This window comes from Triticum aestivum, chromosome 1A, assembly GCF_018294505.1.
Source record: "Triticum aestivum cultivar Chinese Spring chromosome 1A, IWGSC CS RefSeq v2.1, whole genome shotgun sequence".
Taxonomy (NCBI): domain Eukaryota; kingdom Viridiplantae; phylum Streptophyta; class Magnoliopsida; order Poales; family Poaceae; genus Triticum; species Triticum aestivum.
Window position 1 is genome coordinate 420,619,237 of NC_057794.1, and position 22,941 is coordinate 420,642,177.

Below are 22,941 nucleotides of genomic sequence, written 5' to 3' on the forward strand. Positions count from 1 at the left end.
ACTCGTTCGTGCTTTGCCTTCTCTTCTCGCTCTCTTTTGCGAATAGGTTAGCCACCATATATGCTAGTCGCTTGCTGCAGCTCCACATATATTACCCTGCCTTTCCTATAAGCTTAAATAGTCTTGATCGCGAGGGTGCGAGATTGCTGAGTCTCTGTGGCTCATAGTTTACTTCCAAACCAGATGCAGGGCCAGACGACTCCGTTCCAGATGACGCGTTAGAGCTCAAGTGGGAGTTCGACGAGGACTCACGCCGTTACTATGTTTCTTTCCCTGATGATCAGTAGTGGTGCCCAGTCGGGGTGATCGGGACCGTGTCGCATGTTGGGTTTATCTTTTGTTTTCGCGCCGCAGTAGGGCCATGAGTGATTGGTTGATGTAATGCTATTTATGTACTTTGTGTGACGTGGCGAGTGTAAGCCAACTATGTTACTTATCCCCTTATTATGTATTACATGGATGTTGTGATGATTGCCTAGCTTGCGACATTGCTTTCAATGCGGTTATGCCTCTAAGTCGTGCCTCGACACGTAGGAGATATAGCCGCATTGAGGGCGTTACAAGTTGGTAATCAGAGCCTTCCCGACCTTAGGAGCCCCATTGCTTGATCGTTATTAGCGGCCGAGTTGAGTCTAGAAAAATGTTTTGAGTCATTAGGAATTATATATCGGAGAGTTTAGGAATTCTTTTTACTTCCCAGTCCCTTCATCGCTCTGGTGAGGCTTCCTGACGTAGAGTTTTGACTATTCTCTCCTCAAATTTCACTAAAAAAAATTTAGGATCACGCGGGTATCTTGGAATCGTTCCGATGGTTTTGTGACGAGGACATTATTCTTCGTGCCTCCTGTTCCCGGGAGTTGAGCTCCGAGGTGTTGTCATCACAATTTTATCGTTGCAGTTCCGGAATACCTGAGTTTAGTACGTTGACATCGAAAATCTCTTTTATGCAGTTCCTTGGTGAGATAACCTCGATGCCACCCAGTACTGGGGCGGGAGTTCGGGAGTATTGCCATAACTTGTATAACAGATGCTTTTCGAAGGTTGAGGTAGATGGTTTCCGAAGTTTTTCTCAGTTATGTGTTGAAGGATGGATACAGCTGGATGTAGGAATTGCTAGATTTGGGTGAGATATTATGCTTCCCCTGTATCCCCAACACCTGATTGCATAACCGGAAAGGTTCGCGAGTTTCATAGGTGGGAATTCTTGTAGCTCTAGTTCTTCTTCCACGGATGTTTGGTTTGAGATTGGGATTTCTTACCGAGTATTCGTTCTTGATTCGTACCTTGTTGATTTATTTCTCTACCTACATTCTAAGTGGCTTCTAAATTTATGGATATGTGACCATTTCAAGTGGAATGCATTCGTTCATTTTGTTCGGATGTGAAGAATATACGTTGCAATTTTCATTCCATTGGATTCAGCTTCAATATTTGCCTATGAATGTGCTAATGGATGTCAACCTCTTCAGGATGCCCCCTCCAACGCGCACAACTCCGAATCCTGATCCGCCACCAACTCCACCTCCTCCGGAGGCATGGCAAGCTGTGATGGCCGCAACCAATGCAAACACGCAGTTGATCATGCAAATTCTTCAAGAGCGCAATCAAGCGAATCAAGGCAATCAAGGCAACCAAGGAAATAATCAGAATCACTTTGCTACACTCAACCAGTTTCTTGCTAACGGGCCAAAGACTTTCAGCAATTGTGTTGAGGCAACTGATGCTGACGATTGGCTCGTGGATCTGTGCAAGCATTTCGAGTGGAGTAACGTCAGGCCTGAGGACTTTTTCAAGTTCGTTTCCTTCCAACTCAAAGACCAAGCTGCATAGTGGTTCCAGCAGTACAAGGATTCCAGAGGTGGACGTGTGATTACCTAGGATGAATTCCGTCAAGATTCCAGAGCTCATCATATCCCTCAGAGCGTGGTTGAAAGCAAGCGTGAGGAATTCCGCAACCCGAAGCAAGGCTCTTTGTCTGTCTATGACTACAACAAGTTGTTCCAGAAGCTTGCCCGCTTTGCTAAGCAGGACGTCCCTGACGAGAAGAGCATGATATATCAGTTTAGGGGTGGTCTCAGAGCAGAAATCCAGCTAGCTCTTGTTCTCTTTGAGCCCTTGAGGTACGATGAATTCTACAACATGGCATTGAAGCAAGAGGCTGCTCAACTGAGGTGTGATGCTTCCAAGAAGCGAGTCCGAGATGCTACTCCGTCTTCCTCTACTCAAGTGGCCAAGCAGCAGAAGTATTGGCTTCCTCCTCCTCCGTTTTGTCAGTCGTATCAGAAGAGCAAAGGTGGCAGTGGATCTTCCCACCCACCCAACCCTGGCTTTCAAAACAAGACTTCGTCTCAAGCTCCAAGATCGAGTGCTCCGTACCACCGTCCGCTTTCAGAGGTCACGTGCAACAAGTGCCAACAGAAGGGTCACTATGCCAACAAATGCTTCAATTAGAGGCGCCTTCCTCCTCCTCCTCCTGTGAGATCGGCAAGTACAGCTGTGGTCAAGCATAACCCCAAGTACGCCAAGGTCAACATGGTGAATGCAGCTCAGGCAGAGGACTCGTCAGATGTCATCATGGGTAACCTTCCTGTTAACGATGTTCCTGCAAAAGTACTTTTTGACACTGGTGCATCGCATTGTTTCATCTCGAGACCTTTTGCATCTAAGCATGGGTGGTATGCTCAAGTTATGCATAAACCGTTAGCAGTTGTCTCTCCGGGTAGATGTTTGCTCGCTAACTACGAGATTCCGGATATTTCTATCTCGATGGGTGATTTCAAGTTTCTGGCTTCTCCAATGGTTCTTGGTGACTCGGATATTGATCTTATTCTCGAGATGGATTGGCTTTCTAAGCACAAGGCTCAGCTTGATTGTGCAGCCAGGCAGATTCAATTGACTCATTCGTTGAGGATGTAATTGTCTTTTCCGCTCGGGATAATACCATTCGTCTGTTTTCTCTCAATGAGAAGGGTGAACTGGATGCCATCTCGCAAATTCCAGTCGTTTGCGAATATTAAGACGTCTTTCCAGAAGAGCTTCCAGGAATGCCTCCGCACTGGCCAGTTGAATTCATCATCGATCTTGAGCCTGGCACGGAACCTGTTTGCAAACGTCCTTACAAGCTCAGACCTGAAGAGTTGAAGGAGATGAAGAAGCAACTCGATATTCAAGAGAGAATGGGTCTCATCCGACCTAGTTCTTCTCCATGGGGTTGTGGTGTTCTTTTTGTGAAGAAGAAGGATGGAACAGACCGACTTTGTGTTGATTACCGTCCATTGAACTAGAAGACTATCAAGAACAAGTACCCACTTCCCAACATCAACGAGATGTTCGAACAACTCAAAGGTGCCCAAGTATTCTCCAAGCTTGATCTCTGTATGGGTTATCACCAGATTCGAATCCATGAACAAGATATTCCCAAGACGGCCTTCAGGACAAGCTATGGTTCATATGAATACACTGTCATGTCTTTTGGCCTCGTCAACGCTCCTCCGACTTTCTCTCGCATGATGAACTTCATCTTCAACACCTACACCAATGACTTCGTTTTGGTCTATCTCGACGACATTCTGGTTTTCTCGAAGAACAAGGAAGATCATGCCAAGCACTTGCGTTTGGTGCTCGATAAGCTCAGGGAACATCAGTTCTACGCCAAGTTCTTTATCTTGGTCATATCATCTCTGCCAAGGGCATTGCGGTGAATCCTGAGAAGGTGTCTGCAATTTTGAATTGGGAACCTCCTCAGAATGTGAAGCAACTCCGTAGCTTCCTCGGTCCCGCAAGCTATTGTAGAAGGTTCGTGGAGAACTTTTCTAAGATCACGAAGCCTCTCTCAAATCTTCTCCAGAAGCACGTCAAGTACGTTTGGTCTCCGGAATGTGACATTGCTTTCAACACTTTGAAAGAGAAATTGGTCACTGCTCCAGTTCTGACTCCCCCTGATGAATCCAAACCGTATGAGGTCTTTTGCGATGCCTCTCTCCAAGGTCTTGGTGCAGTTTTGATGCAAGAGAAGAAAGTTTTTGCTTATACCTCTCTCCAGTTGAAGCCCAATGATAAGAACTACCCCACTCATGACCTTGAGTTGGCGGCAGTTGTGCATGCTCTTTTGACTTGGAGACATCTGTTATTGGGAAGAAAAGTGGACATTTTCACCGACCACAAGAGTCTCAAGTACATCTTCACTCAGCCTAATCTCAACCTCAGGCAGACTCGATGGGTCGAAATGATTCAAGAGTATAATCCGAGTATCGAGTATACTCCAGGCAAGGCCAATGTGATTCCTGACACCAAGGAGGAAGTAGAAGAAGCACGTCAAGACGGCGTCGATCCGCTGGAAGAGGGCCGGCTGTTGGCACTCAGCCGGTCCAGCATCTACCAGCAGAACCTGCGCCGATACTACAACAGGAAGGTCAAGCCGAGATCCTTCCAAGAGGGCGACCTTGTGCTCCGACTGATCCAGCGAACAGCCGGCCAGCACAAGCTATCGGCGCCTTGGGAAGGCCCTTTCATCATCAGCAAAGTACTGGGCAACGACTCCTACTACCTGATTGACACTCAGAAGCCCCGAGCACGCAAGAAGGACGACTCCGGCAAAGAGATGGAGCGGCCATGGAATGCAAATCTCCTCTGAAGATTTTACAGTTGATGCAGTATGTACCACGCTACCCTTTGTATTAAAGTACCAAGACTTCGGCCCCCCCGAGACGAGCTCGGGGAGTGCCCTCTTTTGTCTGTATGATAAAAATTATGCCCACGAGTATATTACTCTTTGTTATGCCGCTTGGTACCGGGCTCGACAGGTCGGCCCGGGGACTTGCCGCCTTGCACTGTGAAATGCTTCCTGCAGCCGAACAAGTAGTGTGTGGCGCCTAAGCCATCTCCTGTCAGAAGCGCAGCTCGCAGAGCGACTGTATGGTGGGCAGGAGTAAGGTAGAATGGGCGTTCGCATGAAAAATGGCTAAGGACTCAAAGCATAAAACATAGCTTAAGACGGCTTCCATCCTTCACCTTTTTTCTTTTCGCAAAACCGACTATTAAGAAGTCGGCTCACCGCCTTCTATTCAACTTGCTCAAAAACTCTAAAAACGGCTAAGTACTTACCTTCCCAAAGTAACCAAGCATTTGGTCCAACGGTAGTCTCCAGAGCGGCTGTCCGACTGGCAAGGCAGGCAACTAAGGGAAAGTCGAAAAGGAAAAGGCCAAAAGAGCAATGAGCAAGAAAAGATAGAATTCGGATAAATATTTACATAGCATAGGCCCTTGGCCGAATCTTCGAGCAGAATTTCGAAATACACCCCGCGGGTGGAATTGTGCCAATTAACAAGTTCTTCAAAGACTACTAAAGCAGATAAAAAGATAAGGCGGTAGCCTAAGATGCGGCAGACGGATTCGGAGGGTCGGACGAGACGGATGCGTCAGCCGTTGGGGCAGCCGGCTGGGTAGTCTCGGCTCGATCGCCCCCGGCGGCAGTCGGCTCGGTCGCACGCGGCTCATTGCTGGAGGCACGGTCGAGCTAAGGCTGGTCGTCCACTCCGTCTTCTGGTTCTTTTGTCTCGCCTCCGTCCTCCGCTTCCCCTTCCTCCTCGGTGCTGGAACCGATCACCTCCGCCGAGTCCTCGCCGTAGTCTGGGTTCATCCCAAACCACTCCGGCGGTACCTCCTCGCCATCTTCAGACCGCTTGGGGACGAAGATGCAGGTGTCGGTGTACTCGGTGATCGCCACAACACACTTGACGAGGGCGTCTTCCGCAGCTTCCAGCTCCGGCTAGGCCTCTGACCGGAGTGTGGCCAACCGGTCTAGGTCCAGCCCCGGATACCACGCCTTGACGAACTCCAAGGCCCGGCGTGCTCCAGCTCGGGCCGAGGAACCTTTCCAGGCTTCAAGACGACTAGCCGCAACCTCCAGCCAGTCGGCAGTCCGACTGGGGGTGCGCGGAGCCTTCATGTCCGGCCACAGGGCAGCAATCGCCTGGGCGCCGACACGTTGAAGCCGGCGCAGCATCCGGTGAGTCAGCCGAAGGTGAGCCTCGATGCTCAGGATATGCTCATCAAGGGTTCGGGGGGCATCTGCGGCCATCTCTGCACCTTCCGCCCTCCGACCTTCACGGTCAACCTCGATGGCTTGGATGGCGGCCTACGAGTGCCCAGGGAAGAAGTCTGCCAAGACAGAAGAAACGAAGAAATAAGTCAAAAACCGGGAGTCGGCATGATTTATAATCGGCAGCTCGAAGAAAGAAAGTAAAGAAACTCACCATCAACAATGTCTTCAATCTCATGGAAGCCGGAGGCCAGTATTGCCTCTTTGTCAGTCCAGGAGGAGCGCTCACTCGCGAACTCGGCCAGGAGGGCGGTTTTCGCCTCTTCCGCCTCCTTCTGCATCTTTGCAAGCAGCTTCCTCTGCTCTACCAATTGAGTGGCCAGCAGATCGCGCTCTATGGCGAGCTTGCTGCACTCCTCCCCCTTGGCGCGCAAAACGGAGTTGGCTTCGCTCAGCTGCTGTTGAAGAACAGCGTTGGCTTCTGAAGAGAAGGAAGAAAGAAGGCGTTAAGTCATCAGTAAAGAACGTGGCCGGGGAGATCCGGACCGACTGCTCAGCAGTCGGCCCAAATCTCGGGGACTATAGCCCGCGGGTGCGCCAGCGCGCCCCTGCAAATAAGAAAAAGGACTCACTCCGGCTCTCCGACAAGTCGGCAGTCCGCTTGCCCAGCTCTGCAACGTTACGGTTGAAGGCAGTAACACGGAGGTTGTGGTAGTCCCGCGACAAAATATTTCAGACAAAAGTAAGTACCCGAAACTCGGGGACTACACCCGATGGGTGCGCTGGCGCGCCCTCATAGAGAGAAACAAAAACAAGAAAATAAGAGAGAGGGCTAAGGAGAAAGCATACCCGGACGGCTGCTCGCGATGCCAGGTATGCCTTGGTGCAATTCTGGATCGCGTCGCCCTCAACTCGCAGCTTCGTCTGGACGTCCAGAAGCGCCTGGTTCAGCGGCCCTGTGCCGCCTCCTCGCACCCACCCAATGGGCATGGCGCTCGTCGCTTCGGCGTCTAGGATCGCCGAGCTAGAGACGCCAGTCTCCAGGGGGCGTGGCGCCGTAGTCACCTTCTCAAGACGGCGGCACATTGGCGAGCCGACTTGAAGGAGTAGCCTCGCCACGGCCTCATCTTTAGTCGGCAACACTGGCGGGTCCGCCGGCTGTTTTCCTTGCACGCCCCAAGACAGCGGCGGAGGCGACGGAATGATCACGTCCGGCGTGGTGGAGCCGCCGCCTTTCCTCTCCAGGACGGGGTTGTCGCCGCCGGCTTCCCCAGTCTGCCCCGTGAACTCCGGAGGCGGTGGCGCAGAGTTCAACGGGGTGACGAACACCGCCGATTGGCGGTGTGCGACCTCCTTGGCCTACCGCTTCGTCGCGGCGACGGCTTCGGCCTCCGCCAGTTTCTTCTTGGCGGAGGCCTCCACCTTATCGGCTTCCACCTTCTCCAGGCGGGCGGCCTCTTCCTCGTTGCGCTTCTCCTGCGCATTCTGCTCCGTAGCCTCCCGGAGGTTAGCAGCAGGGTCAATCCTCCGAGTGGTGGCGGATGTTTCCGCTGACCCCACGATGGAGGCGGCGACAACCCTGTCAAGAGTGAGGGGAGACCTGAAGCGAGGGAAGAAAGTAAAAGACTCAGACAAAGCTATAGATAAAGAATAAAGCGTCAAGACGGAATACTCACGCGGAGACCAGTGGCAGCTTCTTCACTTCCTTGCGGAAGCGGGTGGACTTTGTGGCCGCCTCGTCCCGCTTGGTCGCCACAGCCAAACTCTTGGGCTTCTTCGGCCGACTGCCGAACAAAGTCGGCATGGCCCTGCGCTTCTTCCCACCGCCCGGAGCACCCGGCGCGGCAGAAGAGCCCGCACCAGGATGGCTGGCTCCTAGTCGGGGGCGGGGGGCGACCTCCTCATCATCGTCAGGCCAGTCCTCAAGACTGGCCCCGAGCCGTGGGCCGCCTCCTCCCTCGGCGTCGTCTTCCAAAGCCACCGCCCCAGATCGGGGTCGTCGACGTCGCTCTCCGCCCGGTCGGCAAGGAACTCGTGGGCCGGCCCCGAGGTGCCAGCTGGTGGATGGAGGAAAGGATTCTGACAAAAGCCGACTGGTCAGGTCGCACAAAACAGACTCGACAAGAAAGAAGACAACTCGAAGAAAGAAAGAAAGGGCAACTCACTGTAGGTGGGGGGTTGGTGCGGGAGTACGGCTCCTTGCCGAACCGCCAGTCCTCCAGCAGCTTGTTCTCCGAGAGGTAGTTCACCATGTAGGACACCTCCTCATGAGGCATGTCCTTGGTGCACATCCGACTCGGGTCACGGCGCCCGCTCATTTGGCATATCATGTGGGGGCGGCCTTGGAGCAGGAGTACTCGGCGTGCCACGAAGGCGGCCAACAGGTCCGGACCAGTCAGGCCCTCCGACTGCGTTAGCACTCAGAGTCGTGTGACGGTGCCAGCTCCCGCAGGCGTCAGCGACTTGGCCCGAAACGACCGGTTGGGCAATCTCCCAGCCGGCGGGCCGGCTTCGAAGGCCGGCAGGTTGACCCAATCGCCCCCCACGAAGACGCTCTTGACGTAGAAGTACGATCGCTGCCACATCTTCACCGACCTTATCAGCTTGATGGTGGGGAAGGGGTTGTCGGCCCCAGATCTTCGCCCGGCGAAGAACGCGCCAAATTGAGTCGGCACGCCTGCAGCCTGGGTGCCGAGCTTGGAGTAGAAGAACTCCCCCCAGAGCTCGAGGGTGGGGAGGACTCCGAGGAAGCCTTCGCACAAGGCCACGAAGGCGGACAACAGCACCACCGTTTGGGCGTGAGGTGGTGCGGCTGGAGGCCGTAGAACTCCAGAAAAGAGCGGAAGAAGCTGCTCACCGGCAGCCCCAATCCGTGCAGGCAGTGCGAGCAGAAGATGACCCGCTCGCCCTCCTCTGGCACTGGGGAAATCTCCTCCCTTGGCGCAAGACACACCCGTACGTAATCTTCGTCGGGGAGCCGACGAATCTTGCGGAGGACCTCGATGTGGTCGTCATGAACTTCTGAGCCGTCCCAGGTGCCGGAACGCACCGAGGGAGGCGCGGCGGCAGAAGAAGAACTCATTGTGAGCTGATCGCCGCGGCGTTCGTCAAAGTTTGGGCGCACGGCGGGGCGAGGAAGAAGAAGAAGGAGAAGAGCAAGGAGTAGTGGGAAGGAGGGGCGCGCGTGCTCTGCCGCACCCCCTCCTCCCCCTACTTATAGCCTCATGGGTTGCGAAGCCAAGGGGACGGTCATGGGATTTACTGCGCCCACGACCCCACGACCTCCACGTTTCCGCAACAAAGTTACTGCGCGCAGTAACTTCACGGGAATTCCAACCGTCCACTCGGACCACAGCGGATCCACTTGAGCGCCGAGGTGTGGTAGTGGCGGGCCCCGCCTACAGGCATGTCCCGCCACGTATGTAGGCTGGCAGACTGGCCCGGCCGCGTATTGCCACGTGACAGGCCCAGAGCGGGTGGCGGCCAGGAAGCTTAGCTTGCACGCTACTTGGATCCTGCCGCGATTTTCGAAATATTGCGCAAGTCAGAATTGGGCGAGTCCGACTCCTTCTAGTCGGCCCGGCAGAAGTCAAGCAAAATTCATGTCTCGGGCACCCGGAAAAAGAAACTGCTGAGGCTCCTCGGCCGATCGTCCGCGGCGCCTGATCAGCTTCGGGGACAACTGTCGGAGTAATGGGCCATGGGTACGCTAACCCGAGTCCCAGAACTTTTCAAGACATCGGGGCAGGTTGTGCCCCTCAAGACCCTAGGACGAAGAGCCGACTTCTCAGCAAGGCAACCGACTAGCCACTCGCGGACGAGTCCCAGGAACGACTTTAGGATAAGCCGACTCTTGACGGACGGCTTCTCGAGAAGCCGGCCTTGGGGAGTCGGCCCGCGACTCCAACAAACCCCCTGTCCTCATCAAGAGGGACAGGACAGGGGAGTGGCTACAGTGAAGCCTGCTCCCGCCCCTTTCTAGAGGCAAGCATGGCTATAGTACGCCGTACTCGCGGAGATATCTGTGCGGCGTGGCACTGTTGCCATGCCCGCCCTGCCATCAGCACCGGTGGACCGAATCCTGCGCCCACGATGGCTTGTCCATACGACCTTGGGGCAGCGGGTCCCACCAGCCAGCGGGACCCCAGAAGAGGACAAGTGCGCCACCAATCGGACTCGTTGGGAGTCGGCCCCCGGGAGTCGTCCAGCTCCTCCCCCGGGCCCCACGCACCATCAATCAGATGTGACAGGGAATGTCAACAATGATCACCCACCAGACGGCAGAGCTGTTGCCACGACCCCATGACCGAGCCCACGTCATTAGAAGCACGACTACAGTAATCTGCTGCCGGCAAGACCCGCCCGCGGCGGACACGGCCTGTCGGCTCCGTACCGAGCCAGTCGGCGGGCCCCAGGAGTCGGCGGATAAGACGGAGGCCAGAGAGACTGACGGCTGGGCCCGCGTCCAGCCGGATTACCATTGTACCCCTGGGGGGTAGGCCTATATAAACCCCCTAGGGCACCCATGCAAAGGGTTGGAATCCATCAGCACTAGACCAGACCATACAGGAAGGAGAGAGCTAGCCTTGCCTTCGACTACCTTTAGGAAAGAGCTCTAGGAGCAATCGTGTAAACACTTTGCCATAGCGATCATGCGGAGACCCCGCAGAGCAACAGTAGGGGTATTATCTCCCCGGAGAGCCCCGAAGCTGGGTAAGATTCGCCGGCGTGCATGTCTTCGCCTCATCCCGTTTCCAGGCACCGGCGATGTTCTACTCGCCCCCACCATGATAAGCCATCCTTTGGCATATGTCGCACCCAACCCCCAACAATGTTATTCCATCTTAGAGAACCTTTACTCCAAGTCATGAGTCAAAGCAACTCGACAAGATGTGAATACATCAAAAGGCTTAAACAAAAAATGGTAACCCCATTTTGAGCTTAAACGATGAGTATGACCTATGATCAAGTGCTCTCACTTGACTCCTAAGTCAATATACTCTAACATAGGTGACTTTGTCGCCGACCATCTCTAGATGAAGTTCTCGTGTGTCTCTCCATGCTTTTATCTCTTGCATATTTGTTTCCCCTTTCAAAAAAAACTTCATCTAGAACTTTTAGTTTCTTTTCTTTCCTTTTTGTTCTGCATTTTCTGCATCCAATTCATTGCAAATCTTTCAGTAAATTCCTTGCATATCCTTGTGAGATCTTACTTGTCTAGTGAGCTGAGGTGACAAGTGGTTTCACTCTAATGAACTTGGTCACACCGGTTTGTTCTCTTCGGCCCAACCGAAATCTTTCGGTGCAACCAAAGCACACAACTCGGAGTCACCGATTCCACCACAGGAAAACCAACTTGCCACTTATTCATGATTTATGTTTGCTCCAGCTCCACTCAATGATTCTTGTCCTCTACAATCATCATATTAGACATGCTGCTTTGCTCTGTGACTCGAGGACCAACCCATTTGTATCACATGTCCAGAAGAGCCCTTCTTGGAAATTGATGTCAAAGGGGGGGAGAGAGATCACATCAAAGCTTAATCCTTCCTTTAGGGGGAGAAAGAGAGAATACTCAGGGGGAGAGAGTTTCTCAACTAGGAGAAAGTAATATCATCAAAGACCCCAGGTGCTTGGTGTTCAAGAGGATAGATGTCACATGTCTTTAAGAGGGGAAAGACATGTTTGGTTGCTTGCTTTAGCTCAAGCTCTGTTGTTTCCTTTTTTGTTGCTCTGATTTTCTGTTCCCTATCTTCTCCCAATATCACATGCAGATTCAGGGGGAGCAAGACATCTAAGGGAAGGAAATCTCTGATTTTATTGCATATCTTTACCTTTGGGGACATGTCTATATCCAATGTGGTACTTAGTACTCACTCTACATGTCATCCCAGTCTTGGTTCTCTTGTGGTTTCTCTTGCTTGCTCTGGTCAGTAGGTGTATCTATGTTATTTAACCTTGTTTGCGCAGGTTCATCCCATCCTAAGCCATCTCAAGACCACAAGGTAAGTATATGCATCACAGTCATGTGAATGAGAAGTTCTTGCTGATGTACAAACTATTTGCAAGAAGGACTCATGAGCATGAAGGTACATTTCTCACATTCACATCATTTCCTCTAATGCATATAGCCAAGATACATGTAACATATTGCTTACTCTGTCATGTTTACGCATTCACATGCTCCTATATTCAATATTCACATGATTGCATACATGTAGGGGGAGCCTATGCATGTTACATGTCTTTCCAAAGCTTTACTTGCTATTCTCTATATATTTACCTAAAGCTTTGATGTATGTTGTCATCAATTACCAAAAATGGGGAGATTGAAAGCACAAGTGCTCCCTGGGTGGTTTTGGTAATTAATGTCAACATATCTCTTGTTGGACTAACACTTTTCCCTAGTATGTTTCAGATAAGTTCAACAATGGAGTGGCATGGACTAGAGGATGTGGAACCTCTTCAAGATGCTAAGGACAAAGGATTGGCTCAAGCTTCAAGATCAAGACTCTACATTTTCTATTTTAGTGATCTAAGATCACATTGAGTCTATAGGAAAAGCCAATACTATAAGAGGGGATGAGGTGTTGCTTAATGGCTTGCTTGCTCAAAGTGCTTAGTGATATGTTCCAAAACCCTCAACTACCTTCCCACATCCACATATGACCTAAACCAAAAGTCAAACTCGGCCCCACCGATTCTATCTATCTAGCGCCACCGAGTTTCAGATGTCATAGCCACTGCCACAAACCCTAGCAAATTGGTTTCACCGATAGGAATCTCGGTCTCACCAAGATGGGATTGTAATCTCTTTGTGTATGTCCATTACCAAAATCGGTCTAACCGAGTTTGAGAAATCGGTACTACTGAGATTACAATGCAAACCCTCTGGTTAGCTTATTACCAAAATCGGTCCCACCGAGTTTGTGTAATCGGTCTCACTGAGTTTGCCTGACCAACTCTCTGGTTAGCTTATTACCAAAATCGGTCCCACCGAGTTTGTGTAATCGGTCACACCGAGATTACGTTATGCCCTAACCCTAACCATATCGGTCCTACCAAGTTGCATCTCAGTCCCACCGAAAATCCTAATAGTCACTAAGTTTGCTGAATCGGTCCGACCGAGTTTAACCATTCGGTCCCACCGATTTTGGCGTGTAATAGCTAGATTTTGTGTGGAGGCTATATATACCCCTCCACCCACTCTTCATTCATGGAGAGAGCCATCAGAACATACCTACACTTCCAATACACATTTTCTAAGAGAGAACCACCTACACTTGTGTTGAGGTCAAGATATTCCATTCCAACCATATGAATCTTGATCTCTAGCCTTCCCCAAGTTGCTTTCCACTCAAATCTTCTTTCCACCAAATCCAAATCCTGTGAGAGAGAGTTGAGTGTTGGGGAGACTATCATTTGAAGAACAAGAGCAAGGAGTTCATCATCAACACACCATTTGTTACTTCTTGGAGAGTGGTGTCTCCTAGATTGGCTAGGTGTCACTTGGGAGCCTCCAACAAGATTGTGGAGTTGAACCAAGGAGTTTGTAAGGGCAAGGAGATCGCCTACTTCGTGAAGATCTACCGCTAGTGAGGCAAGTCCTTCGTGGGCGACGGCCGTGATGGAATAGACAAGGTTGCTTCTTCGTGGACCCTTCGTGGGTGGAGCCCTCCGTGGACTCGCGCAACCGTTACCCTCCGTGGGTTGAAGTCTCCATCAACGTGGATGTACGATAGCACCACCTATCGGAACCACGACAAAAACATCCGTGTCTCCAATTGCGTTTGAATACTCCTAACCCTTCTCTTTACATTCTTGCAAGTTGCATGCTTTACTTTCCGCTGCTCATATACTCATTGCATGCTTGCTTGATATGTATTGTGTTTGTTAAACTTGTGCTTAAACTCCACTTAAACTTAAGAATATTAAAAACTGCAACTTTTGGCACATAGTGTCTAATCACCCCCCCTCTAGACACCTCTTCTCGATCCTTTCAGCAGACATCTCTGTCTGCACAAATATCAAGCAGCTAGTAAACATATACCACACCTTATATTTTTGGTTTAAACATGTCTCTTCCTGTTAGCATCTGTCATGTTCTGCATTGGACAATTTGATACAGTTATGTTTTGCCCTGGACAATTTCATACTGAATTGATTTGCTGGTTCGGAGCAGAAATATAGCGCCTATTCTTCATTAGACCAAGGATATCCATGTTCGCAGTGATGGAAGAGGTGAAATCAATACAACAGAAGTTGAGCATCCAATCATTGAATCATGTCCTGCACCTCCAATGTAGGTCCACCCTGCCAATAAATTCACATGCAAACCACTAGTATTACTATCTAATGATAGTACAAAAAGAGTAGCAAGATAGTAGCAAACCATGTACCTTCGTAATGAACAGCTCATAGTGCCACCAATTGGATATAAAGGTTTGAAAAGAAAACATGCTCCTAATGTTGAACCAGTTGGACTTTTTGTGTAGTTCCACTAAAATCGAGCATCCTTGTTTGCATAGATATTGAAAGTGTGATTACTCTAAAAGTGGCACTAGTTGAAGCATAGACTCACAAATATAAGCATTCCAATTTCATAATAGGAAAAGGTAGCAAGACTGTTTCTACCCACCTTTTTGAAGGAATAAATAAAGCAACAGCGGCTGATGTCAGGAAGGCATACATAGTTTTTTCTTAAAAGCTGAGCCATTCCCGACCTTTCCTCTTCTTTTAAGCAAATTTTGTGTAGTTCTACTAAAATAAAATGCCATCAACGCCTTGACAATTCAATGACACTGTACAAAAGGAAATGACTTAACATTACATCATGATGTCAGGTATGTAGTCGACAGGCATTAGAGACAAACATACAGACCTCCTCCGATAACATAATGAACATTAATTTTAACAAAGGTGTGACTAGCTTTACCGGGATAATTTGAGTGAACTCTACACCCTTTGTTCCTTAATATAAGACGTTTTTGCGGTTCAATTTAAAGTACCCAAACGTCTAGTATTTAGAAAAACATGTAGTAGTTTTCTTGAGCACATATCTGGGAAAGCTTGCCACACTTTATTTATGTCCATACGATAATGGAACACCATTCGAATACTACAAATATACACTAATCCAGTGGCTAGTGCAACAGTAGAGTAGTTAGTTTATTATAGGGTATAGTACAATGGTTTTACTGAACAGATTTCAATAAACTCTAGCACTGGAAGGTTTCTATAAGAATTAACAATACAAAATGTAAAGGTAACAAGTTTCAGCATTGGCATACTAGCTCTGCATCAGCATTAAACCAAATACAAAAGTCTGAAGGTAACTAGCATTATTAACTAATGACAGTATAAAAAATTGCAAACCATGTACCACCAAGGTAAATATCATTTCGAACTCGGGGGTGCCTTAAAAATTTCTATCCCAATCTTGATGATCGATCAAACATAAAAACTTGATCGAACGAATCAAGAGAACAACCGGAGGAGGAGGTGCCCACTCTTGACCTTTCCTCTTGTCTTCATAATTGTCTGTGTAGTTTAACCAAAATAAAATGACATCAGCGCCTTGGCATTTTGGTGACACTGTACAAAAGATTAACTTATCTCATGAAAGTGAGGTATGTAATCTATAAGCATTAACAGTGCAAAAATCTGAAGGTAGTAACAAGTTACATCGTTGGTATACTGGCTGTGCAACAGCATTAGAATGCCTTAGCTAAAAAATCTTTAATACATCCACAATGAAATGCTAACCCTAAAATAATCTAGTGACATTAAATGGCATTGCTTAAATTTATCGGTGGCATTAGACTGAGAGCGGCATTAGTTAAATGTGGCATCACTTTAGCAGTAGCATTGCTTGACTTGACTGCTGGCGTTATACTAACAGCAAAAAAAGTGGCAATAAGAGCATGGGAGGCCCATTCAGACAGTGGGCGCACTAGTATGATGTACCTCCACGGACCCAGAGTGGTGAGGGAGGTATGGTTGCCCAGAGCAACAACTATCCAGGCAGCATATGTGGATTACGTCCCATTTTTGCTCTCTTTAGCCACCTTTTTCCTATGCGAGGACAACAAACCGATCGACCTGGTCATTCTCTATTGCATTGTCATGCCTTTCTACCCTTCTTCAACCAAGAGACACAAGACTCGTTCCTTAGCTACTTATTTTCCCGTTTTCAACCTAGATGCAGGGACAGTACAGTCTCCCTTCCTTTCCTTATTCAACCCAGACATGGATTAGTCTGTATGAAGTAGGGTTTCCTTTAATAGTGCAAATTATGGTTTTCGTCTACGTGGCCAGCAGAGCAGAGGATAGCAAATTGGGAAGATGGTGGAGTGGAAAAAGATCCACATGCAATGATGTGGCAGATGGGGCAATGGAACAAGGTTATGGTTTGAAAAGAGGTAGCATACATGAGGGTCGGCGGGAAGTGGCTTCACTCGTGGTCGTCGTCCTCCGCACACACTACGACAGCGAGCTTGGGGACGGAGGCCATCCCGCGCGGGTGCTAGGTCTGAGAGGACGGCCTTGTCGTCAGTGCGTGACCTTGCTCGCCGACGACGAGTGCGTCAACGCTGCATGTCCTTTTCTTCCCCAGCGGATCTGTGACCACCGATGAAGAGGGAGAGAGGGGCCGTCTTTTCTAGATCTGGAGAGAGGGTGGTAGTGTGAGAAGCAAGTGGGCAGCCCTTAGTAAGAAAGCGCTCAAGCTCCAGCCTATATATCTTTTTTATACTACCAGTACTGGAGGTGGAGTAGTTTATATTTTTCTCTGCATACAGTACCAGTTAGTCGTGCTGCAAAACTGATCGGCACGCCATTAAAAAAATAAATGTCGATAACTAATGCGGCACCTCGGACCAACGCGGCCAGATCGCATTTTGCACGAGAAATTACACACCATGTTTTGTTGACATGTGGTCCCGTTCCAACATATCAGTGAGACGACGGCGAGTAGTAGGAGTATTTCTGAATGGACGTGTAGGCTGGGGCGCCTCTTCGTGAACCGTGGCAAACTCGCAACCGTCCACCGACTCTTCGCCTTTCCCTCTCGATTTGGAACTGCTGTCGCATGCTCTTCCTCTCCCTCCTCCATTTTCCTTCAGCCCTTCACCCTTTCTTCTACCATTGTTCGATCGTCTTCTCCATGGAGGGAACAGGCCGGAAACGACCCCGTTATTCTTGCCCCGATCTGAAAGATGACGTGGTGGAGGAAATCATTGATCGGTGCAACGTCATCACCTCGGCTAGCATGGCAGGTTCGTTCAAGCCCATTCTCCACTCAACTAATAACATCATTACAAAGAACCCAAGAGTCAAGGAGCGGTTTGATCTCCCCTATATTCTTTGCCGTGACCCTGATGATGACTGGCGCCGGCACGACGGAGGCCTCGCCCTGTGCAAGTTGATGCCGCTTGATAATGATACGTATGATGTTAAGATGCCATCGCTTGAGGGCAAGGCTTGGTCAGGCGCAAATGGAGATTGGGTTGTTTACATTGGGTCCAACTGCGAGTGGGAACTTGTGAATGTCTACACTCGTGACTGGGTTCCACTTCCAAAAATCTCAGCAGACTGCCTAGAGGTTGAGCACACCGGTATTGTACACATGTTAAAATACGATCATGGTGACTGTCTTCTACGGAAGATAGCAATTTGTCGAGTTCCCAACTGCTCTTGGAATTACAACAACTATCAAGTTGTTGCTATCTTCGACAAGCTTGTTGCCGTCCTTTGTGGTTCAACTCGATGGACATTGCTCAAAAATCAGTTTCTGTACACGGATGAGTACTGTGATGCAATATAATACGAGGGCCTTGTGTTTGCTGCCACCACTAGTGGCACTGTTTTTGCATGGCATCCTCATGGTTTCGGTACGTTTTTCTTCCACCGTAATTATAATTGTTTCATCCACATGCATGCGGGTTAGCAAGTTTCCCTTTACTAATTAACCTTCTTCTTGTGTTTCCAAGGTCCTGTGAACATCCCACCACCTATACTTGAAAATTTTTATAACCAAGGGGGAGATGACGATGGTGATGATCACGAGCATGAGGACGAGCAGCGCCCATATACTCTGTGGCGCCTGGCAACTAATTCTGATGGATCACCTCTTCTTGTGTGTATACAGCCCACTGATGATGTTACTGCTAAGGAAGCAGGTGTAGTCTCCCATGGTCGCACTCTCCGGACCTATTCCAACACCCGTTGCATGGTATTCAGGATGGATACTGGTGTGCTAGCACCAACTCCTTCTCCCTAGTACAGAATTGATTGTCTTGGAGAAAACTCGCTCTTCCTTGGACAAAACTATCTGATGATGGTGAAAGGCGATCCAACTGCTGTTGACACAACGTTAACAGTTCCATTTATGAGAAGCAACTGTGTCTATACCTCGGACATTTGTGTGGTTCCCTACCCTTGTAGGGATATAGTAGGCCGCTTCAGCCTGGATGATCAGTCTTGCGTTGGTTTCCAGATCGACAATCGATGGCCCGTCCTAGAGAATCACTTGTGGTTCAAAGCAAGTGTTTCCAACGCCGAGGAATGGTTGAGTTGAAGTTCATTTCATTGCTTGTTATTTGTTGTGTGGTGAAAACTTTAGTATTTATAATGTATCCTCGTTGTCGATGTGGGTTGATAACCTGTTGTATGTAATAAAATGATATGCTTGTGATAAACTTACTAAATTTATGAATGGCTTTCGAGTCGCTTCTTTGAGTGAGTGGTGCGACGAGGCAAAAAATATTTTCCGAATACATAATTGTATGTGCATTGCAACAGGTTATCGGATGAGGCCAATCAACAATAGTAGTACACTATTTGTACTAGCTTCACATGCTTCGCGCGTCGAGCGGGTGTTTTTACTATAGCCATATTTTAATGTGTTCGCTGTACGTAACCAGCACCTCGAATCCTCGATACTAGTACTATATAGTAGGAGTAAGTAGTAGGAGTGGTAGGGTGGCATGGGCCAGAACAAGCATTCACGTCGAGGAGTACGGCACACGCCACCACCACGACATCCATCTGACACCATATTATTTCTTGGAGTCCTTGCTAGAGCTTCAACCTTGTCGTTTCTCTAACTTCAGCCATCGCGCGGCGGGCGAGGTGGGGGTTTGCCGATAGTTGGTTTCCTTAACTGCAGTCCCACTTGTAAGGCCAACTCCAACGCACGACCCCAAACGCACCCCGTTTTGCGCGAACTCCAATGATAATTTTGACTAGAAAAGCAAGACCAAAGAAAACAAGAATACATTTTAATACTCCTGTAAGTTGGATTAGTGCCTTCTCGATGCATTCATTGTTGATCTGCGGAGGCTCGATCTTGCGTCTGTGCTAGCTAAAAGTGATAGAACATCTACTAAATTGTGCTCTATCAATATATGGATGTACTCTTCTTCCCAATACAAAAACTTGCATCCATTCCACTCCCTCCGTTGCACAATACATGCCTTCTATTTGTCAAAATATATATGTATCTAGACATGTCTTAGTATATAGGTACATCCATTTTTGAACAAATGGAAGTCAAGTATTTTGGAACGGAGGGAGTACACAATACAAATTTTAAGTTAGCACAACTAGTCTAATTCGAGAGTAGAACCGAAGATTTGGCCGGGTTCTTCCTCCTTTTGCCGACACGTGGGACATCCAGCATCCAGGTCGTGTCATGAAAGAAAATAGAGTGGTAGTTGAAGCCACGAGATGTGCATCTTGGGTTAAACTCTAAATAGAATCTTACTACTCTTGAGTAACTCCAAAAGCGGCCACCGAAGAACTTTATTGGATTTGTTTTTCATCACCAGCAAGTCGAGGTGAAAGATATGCAGGTTCAGTGGGTCCTCTTGCATTTTCACTAACATGTGGGGCCGCATGTGAGCAAACAGACGATGGGCTCCACGCGTCCGCTGGCTGGCTGAGAAGAGAGATAGAGGAGGGCTGAGCACGGACTGCAGGAAATTTGTTCTACGTACCTCGATATAGGCTCGATATAGTGGGGTTGCATGGGCCATAACTAGCATTCACGTCTAGCAGTACGACACACGCCACCCACACGAGTCCCATCCGACACCAATTTTCTTGGAGTCCATGCTACAGCCATCTCTTCTCCCTCCTGTTTTCTCAGCCATCGCGCGATGGGCGGGGTGGGGGTTTGCCGATAGTCGGTTTGCTCACCTGTGGTCCCACTTGTAAGTGAAAATGCAACACGGCACACATTCCCGCTTGAGCGGCATGCCGGACCAACCGTGTGGGGGTGCGACGCGAGCACGACAGGCTTTTCCTTTTGAACTCGTAACTTGTAAATTTTGGTTCTGCTCCATGGCGCGACCGATAGATAGAAAATAACGATTTTGCCTAGAGTAATGAGAAGTTTGGTTCTGGCGCCGTTCATGCATGGAGTACGTACGAAAATTATGAAGTTGATGCGAAAGGTAAGATAATTACTGTAGTATCATATACTACTACATGGATTTGACGGAAAGATAAAAATACATATGGATCCATCAACGTTCAAAGACATCCTCACGCCCTAGTGTGCTGGGTCACCAACCGACATGTGAGGAGCAGCGGCGTTGGCGGCGAGCTCAACGTGCTTCTGAACAGTGCCGTCCAAAGTTGCCCTGCGCTCCAAGAAGGCCAGCGTCCTATCGTCCTCCTCTTGCATGTAGTAGTCCTTGTGGACGATTTGTGCGTAGACGTGGGTGATTATGTCGATGGTGTCTTGCTGCGCCAGGCGCTACACGGAGAGCGCGACCTCGAGGTGGACATTCTCCGGCGCGACGGTGGGCAGTCGCAGGGCCACCAGTGCGTCGAAGAGGTTGTTTCCATAGTGGCCGTTGAGGGTGGCGAGCATCGCAGAGCCTGGGGGTGTCGGCTGGAGGCTTATGTCAAAGTCGTCCGCAAGCTTCTTGACGACGGTGAAGTTGTCGAGGAAACCGACGAGGACCTCGTCAAACAAGGAGACGAAGCTATCGTCCAAGCGGCCCCTCGCCCTAGCGGCCTCAAGTAATACTACCTGGAGACGTTCCTCGGTGCCGGGCCGCAGGCCGGCGTCGTAGACCATCTGGCACAGTCGGCTGATCTAGCGTAGCTTCTAGTCAACTGATCTTGCGATTCGAGTGATCACTCAGCCCTTGGTTAACGTGTGTAGGTGCGTAGGATTTCATACTACTCTTCGGCCCTCTACTGCACATGCCTTTGGTTGTATGATAGGTGGGCCAGCCACCCCCTGGGGCCACGTGTCATTCACCCAAAGGCAGTTGCCGTAAGTCAATGAAGCTGCGTCCCCCTCTGTGCCGGTGCTGTATAGTCATCTCACCGGACCTCTAGTTGGGGCCAAACGAGAGAAGTTTGATGTTTACTGGTTTATTGGTCCCCTTTGCATTTTGCGCCAAGTTTTAACCTTTGATTTAACTAATACAATGTTAATGCATGTAAACTAAAATGTTGTGTAAGTCACCTTACGAAAACCAAATAATCCCAAAATACTTAGGCATGGTGCATTAACTCCCTCCTTGTTTCTTATTTCTTGACATATCAACCAATGAGAGATGTGGGTCGTGCATGCTTTCAATGACTTGAGGCTACCAAACATGACATGCAGTGTTTAGTTCATTGCATGTAATCCTATTAGTACTCTAGTTAGGAGTAGCAAAAAAACATTAAGTTCTCTCGCCGATAGGAAAAAAAACACCATGTATTTATTTACAGAGGGAGTAGTACATTTTTGGTGACATGCATTACTAGATATTGCTAGTCAAATACTAAAATCCAGATGGACGTGGTAGTACTCCTAAATCCATACGGTGGTGCTACTAGTACTAGTAGTAGTACTACCAATGTAGTACTCCGTAGTAGGAGTACTAGCACTGTACTACCCGTTGGTCAAATTATTACGTGTTGCTCCTCACAGTGAAGTGACAAGACACTGCGCCAAAGATGACACCTGAGTATAGGCGCCATGTTCGGCATACCATAGTCAGCCTCACCGTCTGCATTCACTATCGTCATGGCTGTAGAGCTAGCCTGCTTACAACTAGCCCTGTTCGACATAATTTCCCGTGCGTAGATGCCCGTGCATTGCACGGAACACCAAGATTGGGGGTGGACGGCTCCGGCAGCGGCCATCTCGCCAGATTTTTCCACGGCCTTCTACTCCTAGATGTGGTGGGGAGGAGATGAGGCTGATTGTGAGAGACAAGGAGTTGTTTGTAAATAGGGAACAAGTGCGGGCATCTTTTTGCAAAAATGGAGAAGCTTGGTTTGTATGCGTCAGATCTAGATCCGACGGCTATTGGTGAAAGATGGGAGGCACAACATCATTACCAACTCAGGACATGTTTGATTCGCAGGATTTTGAAAACGCAGGAATAGGACACGGCAATTTTAAAAGTTTCAAACTGATATTACAAATGGTAGGAGTAATGCTGCACCTACGAAGAGGGAATTACTAGGAAGTTTACGTAAGAACTTTCGTTACTTTAGGTGGATGCAGCATTATCGTACAAACTAAAATCCACCGCCCTGACAAGTCACTAATGGGCAAATAAGTTTTTGAGTCTCTGGCCACTTGATATTTCAAAAAGAAATTCAGCTTCTGCGGAGACTTTGTCATTTAGGCTTAGACGCTTGCGGTGATCAGCACGCCATTCATTGTTGCGCCAGAGAACGCCAAACCTCATTACCTTGAGCACACTTGCCTCCAGAACAAAGAACCTAGCCAATTTAATCTCAGATGTGCTGCCTCGGTAGTCGATCAAATCAATTTCTGTAAGATGGAGATCAAGGCATTCGATGAGATTGTTATAGTGCAGCACATTTTTCACTTTTGAGTCTTTTTTTATCTGCAAAAGAAGAGAACATATTAGAGCAGCTGG